The following is an 11,228-nucleotide window of genomic DNA, read 5'->3' on the forward strand; positions in this document are numbered from 1 at the left end:
TGCGGCGCGAAGTCGGGACCAAGGAAAGGCAGCCTATTTACAGCCAAAACAGCTTACAAACTTTAACTGCAGAAACCAGTTCAACTCCAAACTCCAGGCTTTCACAGTAACTAAAAGAAAATTAAAAAAAATCGCTATCATGATAGTAACCCGGGGTCTCTGAACACGTCCGAGTCACCTCACCTCGCCTGGACGCTGCCTGGGCAGACAGTGGCCTGTCTGGGCACCGACACCGGTATTCCTTCCCCTCGCAGAGCGGTAATAAAGCAAAGGCGAGCAGCAGCAGCAGCGCTAGCGGCAGGAGCTACCGTGGCTACCGGCAGCCCTGCCCGGATCGCCGCCCTCCCCCGCCCCGCAGCGGAGCTCAGCGGCCAAACTTCGGGGCCCGGCGACGGAACCGGCTGCGGGGAAGAGCAGCTGCCACAGGAACGCCGGAGCGGCTCCCGAGAGGGACGGGACGGCGGCGGGGGAACCGCTGCCCAGCCCGGCTCCCTGACAGCGCCCGGCCCCGCCACCCCCGGGGGACTCTCGGCCTCTCCGGCAGGGCGACACGTACGCAAAACGCTATTTTTAAGAGAAAAAAACCCAAACAACCAAACAGACCCCCACCACCCTCAAATAGGGGGGAAAATATAAATAAAACCGCTTGGCGTAATAGAAACTCCGACTGTTCCTCCCCACGCCCGCCCCTTCGCCTCACAGGACGGCAGGGACGGGCGCTCCCCGGCACGGCAGCGCCGACGCCAGCCGTAACCCGCCGCCACGGGCCCGCGGCGAGGGCCCGCGGGGCGGCCGGGCTGACAGCTCGGCGGCGCCGGAGCTCGCCCCCCGCCTCCCTTCCCCCGGGGACGAGGCCGGCCGGGGCGCGAAGGAGCCGCAGGCCGCCCCGCCGCCGGTACCTGTTGCGCCTCCCGTGAGCGCCTGCTCTGCAGGGGCTGCCGCCTCCTCCTCCGCCTCCCGCGGCGGCGTCAGCCCCACAACATGGCGGCGGAGGCGGGGGCCGCCCGGGAAGGAAGAGGGGGAGGGAGCCGGCGGGCACGGGAGGGCGGCGGTGGTGGGTTGGCGGCGTTCCCTCGGCCGCATCCCGAGAGGCGGGCGGGCAGCCCCGGGCGAGGGGGGCATCGGTACTGGGGAGCCGACATGGAGGGTGGCCTCGCCCCGGGTTGCCGGGTTTCGGATCTGGCCCAAACGGCCCCGGTAGCGCTGCGGGGTCCGCGGGAGGGAAGGGCAGCCCCGTGGCCATCGGCCGGGCTGGCCTTGGCGGCGGGGACGCGGGGACCCCGGGCGGCGAGCCCTGCTGCCAGCGCGGCCGGCGGCCTCCGCGCTGCGGGGTGGCCGATGCGAAATGATGAGCTACCAGTTAAAGACCTTAACTGACAGAAAATCTCCCACATCCGTACCGAAATTTTTCTCACTGTTGATTCCGACCATTGCCTTCCCCATCTGCCCCATAAATTATTATTTTTTTTTTAGTGTTCTAGCTGTATGTATTTATTATATTTTGGGGGGATGAAGGGATTGAGAGCAGCCCTGCTGAGGACTTGGATGCGCTCGCAGCCCAGAAAGCCAACCGCGTCCTGGGCTGCATCAAAAGCAGCGTGGCCAGCAGGGCGAGGGAGGGGATTCTGCCCCTCTGCTCCGCTCTGGTGAGACCCCACCTGGGGTCCTGTGTCCAGCTCTGGGACCCCCAAGATAAGAAGGAAATGGACCTGTTGGAGTGGGTCCAGAAGAGGGCCATGAAGATGATCAGAGGGCTGGAGCACCTCTGCTGTGAGGACAGGCTCAGAGAGCTGGGGTTGTTCAGCCTGGAGAAGACTCTGGGGAGACCTTATAGCAGCCTTCCAGTACCTAAAGGGGGCCTACAGGAAGGATGGGGAGGGACTCTTTATCAGGAGGTCTAGCGATAGGATGAGAGGTAACAGTTTTAAACTGAAAGGGGGGAGATTTAGATTAGATATTAGGAAGAAATTCTTTACTGTGAGGGTGGTGAGGGGCTGGAACAGGTTGCCCAAAGAAGCTGTGGATGCCCCATCCCTGGAGGCGTTAAAGGACAGGTTGGATGAGGCTTTGAGCAGCCTGGTCTAGTGGGAGGTGTACCTGCCCATGACAGGGGGTTGGAACTAGATGGTCTTTAAGGTCCCTTCTAACCTGAACCATTCTGTGATTCTATGATTTTACCAGGGCTTGTCTCAATATGACAAGGGGTAATGGCTTTAAACTAAAAGAGGGAAGATTTAGAGTAGATATAAGGAAGAAATTTTTTATATTGATGGTGGTGAGACCCTGGCCCAGGTTGCCCAGAGAGGTGGTAGATGCCCCGTCCCTGGAAACATTCAAGGTCAGGTCAGACAGGGCTGTGAGCGACCTGATCTAGTTGAAGGTGTCCCTGCTCATTGCAGGGGGATTGGACTAGATGACCTTTAAAGGTCCCTTCCAACCCAAACCATTCTATGATTCTCTGATTTAGCAAAAAAGGGTAATAAACTCTGAAATAATTTCAGTCCTACCTCAAGTGTTTGTTTCTTGTGGAAGCTGAAAAGCTTCCTCTGGTTTGGTTGGTCTGCCTGAGAAAGACTGGCAGGTTAAGCTAATTTTTCCAGACTGTGAGGCCATCTCCCTCCTGGGAGAGTGATGACAGGGCCCTTGGGAGTGCTGGTGGTGCTCCTCCATGGGAAGTGTGTCCTGCTGGGTACGAGGAACTAAATTCAGTTGGTGCTAGGCACTGCTCAGCATACTGAAATATGTAGGGTTTCAGGGATTTATCTTTTAAAAAATTAAAGAATCCTGTAGAAAGGAAACACATGAAAAATGCCATCAGTTTTAAACATTACATCTCTTCCTTCTTCAGCAAATAGATCTTGCTACATATGGAAGATTACAGCGCCTTTCTGCTATGTTTTTGCTGTGTAGATAATTACATATCACCTTTGTACAGAGCAGATTCTTCCAGTGACTCATTCTTCTGGGTTCTTAATGAGCCTTTCCAGTTTGTTACACCTTTTATCATTCATCGTGATTCCAGAACAGTCATGTTATTGTGTCATGTAATGGTCATAGCCACATACTAGCACATACAACTCTGCAGTATTTTTGCTTAAACAGCTAAGGTTTGCATTTGCTGTCACAGCTGCCACATTGCTTTGGCAGTTTGCATTCATGTATTTATCCTTCATGATCTCCTCAGCCCTCATCTGATTTACTGCCTTTGAAGATACAGTGTTCTCCTTCCTCACTCCCAGCCCCAAAGCAGGCTTTGTATTTTTGTTCCCATGCACAGCCAGCAACCTCGTCTTTGATGCATAGATATTTGCCATGTAGGTGGATTAAAACACATGTTGTTCACTGTGCACTTGCTGACTTTGTGATTTAAATGACTCAGTGGCCACTGGACCAGATGGCCTTCAGTCTTTGACTGTTTTGAAGTGACCTGCATGAGCAGTGCTTCATTTCATTCCAAATAATGGAGCTAATAGAGCAGCCCTAGGTCAAGAACAGGCTCCTCTGAAGCCCAGTTAAAAAGTCTCTCATCTGGCATTTCTCAATTGAATTACTTCATAATGTCTCTTAAAACGCAGCCTTTAATTCGTTTAGTACACATTATAGTGACATAGCATAGTTCTAAACGTGACTTTGTTGTGCAGGCAACACCTACATGCTGCTTTGGATTGAAGGTATGTGCTAGCATGGCACATAACTGTTTACAGGTTCATAAAGGCTATTGTAGAGAGGATTAAGATAACAATAAACCAGATAAACATGTTTCTTCTCATAGGAGACAAAGATCAGGTTACTGATTACAGTAGTTCAGTATTGGGATGGGCAGCGGAAGAAAGTCTCTTAAGAACAGGTTAGACAGATATCTGAGGAGTTAGGTAAATGCAGCTGATCCTGCCTTGAACATTGAACTAGGTGTCTTCTCAAGGAACCCCACAGCTCTTTTCTTCTATAATTAATGTTACCACCAGGTCCCATCAAGCGAATGGACTTGGGCCACGTAACGGGTGATATTTGTCCCCCCGGACAAAAGGCCATGCAAAATAACTGTGGGGGAGAGTTGGGAAGCTGCGCCGGGGCCTGGGTGTGTGGTAGGGCATGCGTTCTGTGCACATGATCAAAGGGAAGATGAATCATACAGGGGGTGAGTTTTAATGTATATTTAGTTCATTTTATTTTATTTGCAGTTCTGCAACTACTTAAGCCTATGGCTAAGCTAGAACATGACCTTTAGTGACTCTCATTACCTGCTTTGCTGCCTCCATTGCCTCTGCTGCAAACTCCAGCACAAACAAGGGAGAACAGCTTAGCTTTGAATACACCTTAGAACACTATGTGCAATTTTGTGCCCTAACAATGTTTACAACTAGTTACAACTATTAATTACATATTTTGATATTTTGCATTCTTGCTGTTGAACATTCCTCTCTCACCACACTAGATAATTCATATGCTAAACAAAGGCAATAGTATGTTTGGCTTTTTTTTAAATATGCAGATTTGCTAATCTGGGCATATGAACAAAGATATATATGTGCCTACTTCACTACTGGGGATGAGACTCCTTATATGATACTGAAAAAAATCCCAAATTGCTTCTCTACTCCTGTCTGAAAACATACTACCATCTGAAGATAAGTTATTAAACTTAGTTTAGAAAAATGACAACCAAACACAGTGTTCAACCATTGCCTTTGAGGTGACAAAGTGCACAAAGCAGGAAGTGTATAAAGGACATTGGGATGCTCGATTCTATAAATATGACAGATGGAGAAGGACCCATCTGTGTTATTAATATTATGTGAGATCCTTGAAGAAAAGCAGCATTTTGAGATAACTACAGATGTTGCCTAATACCTCCTCTGATACAGAACTGAAGCCAGGAAAACCTGCAAGACTGTGAGCTTTGTTGCCTGGGAAGGGAGAAGTCAGAGAGAATGCAAAATTCAGCTGACTCCCTAGAGAGAAAACCTTGTATGAAAAATCAGCATATCGAAGCTTTATGCGTTCTTATTCTAGAGGAGCTGAATACTGTTTCATCTGCATTACCACAAGCAACCAGGGCTAATCAGAGGTATTAGAACAACAAATATCTGTAAGCTTAATTAATTAGCAGGAAGAGGAGCAGGACTCACATGCCGCTGTGAAGACACATTTGAATGAAGCAGCTCCACAGTCACTCTTCCTTGGAACTGGAGGATGCAGACACCCAAAATTTAGTGTAAGCTATAAAAAGTGCATTCTTCAAGTGAAGTTGAACTAACTCTTACTCAACCTGAGAAGACCCTTACAGAGATGTTTTTTTAGTGATGTCTAAGGCACAAACTAGTATTACATCTACTTTGTCTGAATTTTTTGTTTTGTTTTAATTAGTAACTGCATTACCATGTCTTTAAAATGAAGAATTTTGACCTCTGGCTTGCTAGAATGAAATTTGTTTCCATTCAGAGTTTGACTACTGCTTAAAGTATGTTCAAAGGAAAAACACTCTGCTTTTATGAAGGTGAAATTTCTAATGGAACTGTTACAGATGCTGCCTTTGGGCATCTCAGGGTTTGGGGAGAATACTTTTTGCAAGTTTCAACGTGCAGTTTTGGGGGCTGATGTCAAGTACTAGGTGAAATAAAAGTCCCTTCTGGTAGTAGTTAGTACCCTTCTAGCAAGGAGTAGACGGTGGCAAAGCAACTTAAAACTGCAGGAATGAATTTGTTTGTCTCAGAATGCCATTAAGGTGAGGGAAATTACTTAATAATAATGGATGAGTAATAGAAAAGACAGCTGAAAGGAAAAGAAACTGGTGGTATGATAGCATAGAGACTTGCTCCAGACGTAGGGGCAGGGTTGCAGCAGAGCAGCTACCCAGGAGATACCAATTAAGATTAAATGTGTGGGAGAAGTAGGATTTACTATAAGCAATGTCTCATCCTCTAGTATTACTACATTATCATTTACTATCCTGCATGGCCTTGTCATATGTGAGCCAAAACCAACATACACGGCAGAAGCTAACAAGATATAACAAAGATGGAGAAACTAGAAATATTAAAAGCAACTCAATTTCACATTAAGGCTTTACTTTTTAATCGTTATCTGTACTCTGTCCTCAATTTCCTGTTACAGGCAATTTTGCTATCTTTAGAGTAATAAGGGAAGATCTCTGCTGATAGCAAAAGAGGTCATGAATAAAGTTTCTTAGCCTGAACTGAGCGGCAGTAGGTAAAATGACTTCTTCCCTGCTCTCAGTTTACTCCGTAATATTGCTTATTTTCTGTGCTCTGCTGCAGGAAAACACACCAGAAGTGAATGCTTTATTCTCCCCATCCAAGCCCTTTGACCAGGCAGTGTCTAAGCTTGTTGGCAGACGTGTTTCTGCAAGTGTATGTTTAAAACATATAAAGTTAAGCCGGAACACAAATGAACACCAGAAATCAGTTACTGCAAGAATAAGCCACGTTTTGTGAACAGTTACGGATCAGGGATCAAGGAATGTAAGATAAAGCAACAACTATTTCTGAATGGTCAAAAAGCAGTAATTGCAGCATAGTGATCTGCATGGGTTCCTCGTGTGGTGTTCGGTTTAATTCTGCTTGCTAATGAGAGGCATTTCCTCATCTGGAGAGTCCAGCTTGTTGTCCCAGCTATAAAAAACTACTTAGAAACAGCCACACCTACTCGATGAGTGGCAGCTCTGACCCCTTTATTAGTTTCAACTCTATTATTCATATTAAATTTCCTTTTGCTCCTCCTCTTTTCCACCTCAGCTAATAAAGAAGCAATAAACCCTCACTTAATGCTGCTGACAGGTTTCATTTTTACATCAGTATTCAAGTGTTTTCTTCCTTTTGAGGAAATCCTAGATACTCTCTTTAGCCTAGGTCTTTATTTAATAAACTTAGAGGCACAAAACACAATGGGATAAACAAAAGGACAAGTTAATACTTACTTTCCATACCTAACACAACAGGAGTGGTGCATTTCTGATGTTGATTCTGAGTGATAATTTGTCAAAAAAGGTATAGAAGGCACAAAGCATACACTGCGTCAAAAATAGTACTTCTAGAGATGCCGGTTTGGATTCTGAACCAGAAACCCACACAGTTTTTAAAACAACAAAGGGTACATGCTACTGTATTAATTTGCAGGATTTTTGGCTACTTAATAGCTCTAGAAAATAAAATATTCATGTCCCAACTTTGTTCCCTGCCAAGCACGGGTATTATTTTGTAGAGGATAGAGAGCTGGACTGTATTTGTTCAGAGTGACAAAGGCTCCTTTGGCCAACCACACTGAAATTATTCTGAGATTTATAGAACATCTATGTAACCATAGAGAAAGTAGATTTCCAGACAGGGCAGAATGTGTTGTGAAGGAAGGCAGTGCTGACTCACGCAGACTGAGTTATGGCAAATAAAAGTTTTGCCAACTGCTGAGCAGACACAGAGTTTTAATTGCAAAACCTAGCTGCAGCGCAGGCATTCAGAAACACTCAAGTACACGTGAATTTCACAAGTTTCAAGGGCGGGCGTTAAGCAAGGTTATTTGTTGCAATTTGCAATCCTTATGCTGTAATTAGTAAATAATACCTTGGTAAGCCAGGGCTGCAAGTTCATTTCGGATGCATTTATTTCTCCACACTCATGTTTTACTACCAGACAAGAAGCCAGTCTAATCCCAATAGGCTGGTATCCCTGCTGCATTTGCTATTAATGCATTTTTCCCAAAGTTTTCAGTTTTAGGAGCTAGAAACCTGTCATTGGGTACATATTGTTGGATTATGTGGTAAAGGCTTGTGTGCATGCCCATGGGGTGACAATGGTGGGGAAGACCAAATAATAGCCAGCCCAGCTACTCATCACAGGGGCCATCAGCCCATCAAAGACCCATCTCAAGCCCACAAGCCCAGAGGAGTGCATGGGCACGATGGCAGGTGACAACCCAAGTTACAGACTCCCAAAGAGTCCTTGTCCAGGCCTTTCCCAGGGCTGTCCCAGCAGAATCATCAGCCCCAGGGTCCAGGTGTGAAACTCATCACTTTGATGAGTCCTGGGAGCAGCTCTCCAGGGGTTACTGCCTCGGGAGTGTGCTGCACACTGTGGGATGCAGGGGAACAGCATTTTAGGATTGCACAGGATTTACTATGGCACATCTAGGGGAGGAACCAAAGGTGGGGAAAGGGAGGGATTTGGATGATTTGGGGAGGAGCAAGTGTGGGAAATAGAGAGGCCTTGGGGGATTGTATACTCATGTGCCAGCAACTGGGGAGACTAGAATCCAGGGACCAGTACTACTCTTAAGTAGCGTGTGTACCTCGTGGTGTACCTCTTACGCAAATTTTCTGCGGTTCTCTGGAATTATATGTTGCTTTTAAAGGTTGTATGATATAAGAATAAACTTTGAAATAAATCTTTTCAGATCTTTCTTTCAGAACGTTTGCTATGAAAAGGAAATTTTTCCAGATTCAGAGATTTCTGGAAAGATGCAGGCATTCTGTAGAGGAAATAACGACTATGATAAAGACAGGCAGAACAGTGTAAGAGAGTAAAGTAAATCTATGATTAACAACATGATTAGTAGAATCAGGGATTCATTGACAGGGCAAACAGATGACTCTGGTTTTAAGCCGGTTTATGGAAGGCTACACAAAAGCTCTGTGTTGATGAAACACAGAAGTTTCCCCCGACTGTGACTCTCGCTTGCCAGCTGTAACGCTGACAGTTTGAGGCGCTACTGCCCCCCTCTGCCTGACATTCTGCTGGACTTTTCCATGACAGAAAAACAACAGAAGCAAAGACAAACTCTTTCCCCAGCTGCTGCAAATAACATTGTGCTGTACTTCCAATCAATGGCTTAAAGTTGTTGCATTTGGAAGATTGGATCTAGTTTTGCTGTCTTGTGCCAAAACTGAGCTGACTTTTTAGATTTAGGGTTTTTCTGCACTTGAAAGTTGTTTTTTGAAGAGTGATAAGTCTTTCAGAGCAAGTCACTTTGTAACTTACATTGACCTTAAAGTTTAACAGAGTTTAAGCCAGAGCTGAAGTCAATGGAGTGTGAAAAGAGGCCGTACTATCAGCCACTAATGCTTCCCTTGGATTTTCATGCAAGGTTTGTCTTGCTTTCATGCCACTTCTTGCTTTGGTAAGGGAAATCTATAACAATTTGCTGATCTACTTCACTGCTCTTCTCAAAGCCTTTCTTAAAATTCATTTGCCTGAAGAATGTTATAATGGTTAGACTGCAGTCACTAAAACAGCATCAGTTGTATAATGAGTAATGATTCTAATATTTCTACCCAATAATTCTCACCTGTCCGTTACCTTTAACCTTCAACTCTAAGTAGTTTAAGGCAAAATTATCTTTTTGTCCTATGTCAGCAGTGTCAGGAAAAGGGCTTTTACTGCCTAATAAAATAAATTCATTGGCACTTGAACTGGCAGTCCTTCCAAAGAGATAATATACTGCATTGCTGCAGTTTAATTTGCTTTTCCTCTTCTGTGCTGGGATCATCTTACTTTGGATGCCACTGCCTGGATTCCTATCTTGGTACTTAGTGAGCATATTAACTGGAGTGACAACTGCAAACATGGCAGTTTCAACCTGCTAGAAATACCAAGAGTACAATAATTGTGTCCCATCTTTCTGCCACGCTGAAGTCCTGGACCATTTTGCCTTATAAGGAGGCAGCTCAGTCCTGTCTAAGTCGCACTCACTAGATTGAGAGGATTTAAAATCAGATGAAAGAGAAGAAACTCTTTAATACAGAGTCATAGTAAAGGAAAGGAGCTTTGTCAGTGTTATAAGGACATCAGAATAACAACAGGTCCCTGGGAAAAAAAAAAACAAGATCTCTGTTTAGCATCATGAAGTCTTCATCAGTCCTGGAGTAGTAAATAAGAACCAAGTATCTTCATTGGCATTATTCCAGGTCAATCTACGTCAGCAAACTCTGCGTTGTCCAGGTTACAATGCAGAAACTGAATATACCCGTGCATCCCCAGACTATCCTTGACTTCATCCTTCAGTCATAGAAAGCACACAGCGAAAGCACATACCAATTCCACAGCTTTGAATCAGAGCTCACAATAAGTCAACTTTAAGCACAAATCCATGGAAGAGTTTAGTTCCAGCACTTGTGGAACTACTTTATTTTTTCACAAGACTCCTAACCTTTTTCAGTGCAGAAGATGAATGATGCTTGCAAGACAAATGGTGCTTATTGAATTGTTAAAGTTTTTATAATACTCATTATTCATTGTATAGCCTTGGGCTTTATTTAGTATATACCATTAAGAACCAGCACTGAGTAGAAATGTATTTTAGTTATTTTTCTCTTGGGTTTTTATGTTGTTCTTACTGTAATGGGTGCTTCACAAATGCATCTTTTTCTTCACAAAATTCCTGAGGCAAGTTAATATTAGTATCTTCATCTTACAGATGAAGGACAGAAAGGTGGAGCAATTTAAGCATGAACATTTCAAACATCTGCTATTTTTGGATGTTTGTCTTGAGACACAAAGGCCTTACTTCAAGGACTTGCTCTTCATGGTTTCATTTGAAGCTGGATGTGCTTTCTTTCCACATAGCCCATCAGACATAGATCAAGTCGGCACGGCAGAACTGAAAGACTGATGCAAGCTATAGCACAATGCTTCACTGCAAACCAATTTAAGTCATCGCTTGCCACAATCCCACCTTCCTTCTGTTCCCAGCCATATGTTCCCCTCCCCTTGCACCAGTGCTGGCACCTGCCTGATTTCTTCGGTGAGATAAACCTAGAGAAAGGAATAAAAACGTGCCATTAGCTTTTGACAAGTTACGGAATAAGCCTCATATTTACAATAAGGTATTATTATAAAGTGTATTTATTTATTATTAGTTTATATTATAAATAATTCTGAAATAGCTATTTTATTTATGAATTATTATGCATTAGTAATTATGTCCATATATTACTTTACATAATGTGTAATAATTACAAACATTATGTTCCCTTCCCCTCGTGCCAGTGGTGGCACCTGCCTGACTCCTTCAGTGAGCTAAACCTAGAGAAAGGAATAAAAATGTGCCACTAGTTTTTGACAAGTTACGGAACAAGCTTTGTATTATAATAAGGTATTATTATAACATGTATTTATTTATTATTATTTTATATGATTAATATTTCTGAAATAGCTATTTTATAATGGTGTAGTGGTCTATAATGGTTTAGTGGGAGGTGTCCCTGCCCATGGCAGGGG

General features: G+C 44.5%; 1 protein-coding gene across 7 annotated transcripts in view; it reads right to left on the reverse strand.

The window, feature by feature from the left end:
* The window catches only part of ITSN2 (intersectin 2), a 90,215-nt gene extending 89,223 nt beyond the window's left edge, over nt 1-992 (reverse strand). For 5 of the 7 annotated variants that reach the window (XM_074581986.1, XM_074581987.1, XM_074581984.1 and 2 more), the window contains exon 1: nt 900-992. The gene's annotated coding sequence lies outside the window, so the exon portion shown is untranslated. Of the gene's footprint in view, nt 1-183; nt 678-899 lie in introns of those variants that run through there. The other 2 variants (XM_074581990.1, XM_074581985.1) reach the window with 2 other exon arrangements.
* Nucleotides 993-11,228: the final 10,236 nt, after the last annotated feature.

This window comes from Larus michahellis, chromosome 3, assembly GCF_964199755.1.
Source record: "Larus michahellis chromosome 3, bLarMic1.1, whole genome shotgun sequence".
NCBI classification, from domain to species: domain Eukaryota; kingdom Metazoa; phylum Chordata; class Aves; order Charadriiformes; family Laridae; genus Larus; species Larus michahellis.